The sequence below is a fragment of the Elephantulus edwardii genome, unplaced genomic scaffold, assembly GCF_000299155.1.
Source record: "Elephantulus edwardii isolate Elephantulus edwardi_28Jun2011 unplaced genomic scaffold, EleEdw1.0 scaffold00407, whole genome shotgun sequence".
NCBI classification, from domain to species: domain Eukaryota; kingdom Metazoa; phylum Chordata; class Mammalia; order Macroscelidea; family Macroscelididae; genus Elephantulus; species Elephantulus edwardii.
In genome coordinates, this window is record NW_006400157.1 from 550,989 (window position 1) to 552,987 (window position 1,999).

Below are 1,999 nucleotides of genomic sequence, written 5' to 3' on the forward strand. Positions count from 1 at the left end.
TTTTTCAATGCAGCATAGTATTCCATTGTGTGAATATACCACAGCTTCTCTATCCATTCATTTGTTGATGGGCACTTGGGTTGTTTCCAGCTCCTGGGTATTGTGCACAAAGCTGTGATAAACATGGATGTGCATATATTTGCTTGGGTGACAGTTATGGTCTCCTTGAGGTATATTGCCAGAAGTGGAATTGCTGGGTCAAATGGTGTCTCTATTTGCAACTTTGTGAGAAAGCAAGACACCACCTTCCACAGTGGTTGCATCATTTTACACTTTCACCAACAGTGAATAAGGGTTCCAGTTTCACCACAACCTCGCCAGCATTTGTTGCTTGCTGTTCTGTTAAATTTTGCTATTCTGTCTGAGGTGAGATGATATCTCAGAGTTGTTTTGATTTACATTTCTCTTAGAGCTAGGGATTTTGAACATTTCTTCATGTGCTTGTTGGCCATCTGAATGTCTTTGGTGAAGTGTCTGTTCATATCTTGTGCCAACTTTTAAATTGGTTTGTACACTTTTATCTTGTTGTGGTGCTCAAGTATTTTATAAATTCTAGATATAAGTCCCTTTTCTGACATGTCATTGTTGTTATGTGCCATCGAGGCGCTTGCGACTCATAGTGAACCTATGTACAACAGCCCCAAATTCTGCTCTGCCCTGTGCCAATCTCACTGCCTCCAATACACGCATCCAAATTACCCCAGTCACTGATTCAATCCACCTCATAGAGGGCCTTCCTCTCTTGCGCTGTCCTTCCACCCTCCCAAGCATGATGACCCACTCCAAGGAGCGGTTGCCCCTTACAACATGTCCAAAGTATGTCAGACGAAGCCTCAGAATCCTTGCCTCCAAGGAGCCGCCCAGTTTAACCCTCTTCAGGATGAACCTGTTTGTTTTCTTAGCAGTCCACAGTATATTCAATACTCTTTTCCAGCACCACAGCTCAAAGGCATCAATTCTCCTTCTATCCTCCTTGGACATTGTCCAACTCTTTGATGCATAACAAGGGATTGCAAAGACCAGGGCCTGTATCGGGCGGACCTTAGTCTCCAGAGAGACACCATCGCTCTTCATTACTTTGGAGAGGTCCCTAACAGCAGACTTTCCCATTGCAATAGGTCTTTTAATTTCCTAGCTGCTGTTGCCAAGAGTGTTTACTGTAGACCCAAGCAAATTAAAGGGGTTTACAATCTCAGTCTCTTCACCATCCATCCTGATGCTGCCAAATGGTCCAATGGTGAGAATCTTTGCCTTCTTTACATTGAGCCTCAATCCATATTGAAGGTAGCAGTCCTTGACCCTCTGCAGCAAGCGCTTCCAGTCCTCCTCAGTTTCAGCAAGCAGGATTGTGTCATCTGCATAATGCAGATTGTTGATAGATCTTCCACCAATCCTGACACCACATTTCCCCTCATAGAGCCCAGCCTCCTGGATAATCCGTTCTGCATACAGGTTGAAAATGTATGGAGACAGGACACATCCCTCGCTGACACCCTTCCCAATTTTGAACCATGCAGTGTTTCCTTGCTCTGTTCTAACGACTGCCTCTTGGTTTTGCATTAGCATGGTCAAGTGTTCTGGGATTCGAATTCTTCTCAGAGTCAGCCACAGTTTGTTATGATCCATGCAGTCAAGCGCCTTTGCATGGTCAATGAAACACAGATAGACATTCTTCTGGTATTCCCTACTTTCAGCGAAGATCCCTCTAACATCAGTTGCAATGTCCCTAGTACAACATCCCCTTCTAAACCCAGACTGGATTTCTGACAGTTCTCTGGTGATGTGCTGTTCCAGTCATTTTTGGATGATCTTCAGTAGAATATTGCTTGAATATGAAATAAATGATATTGTTCTATATTTTCCACACTCTGTTGGGTCACCTTTCTTTGGGATGGGAACAAATACAGATCTCTCCCAGTCAGTTGGCCAAGTGGTTGTTCTCCAGATTTCTTGGCACAACTTTGTGAGCACATCCAGGGCAGCATCTGTTAGCTGAAAT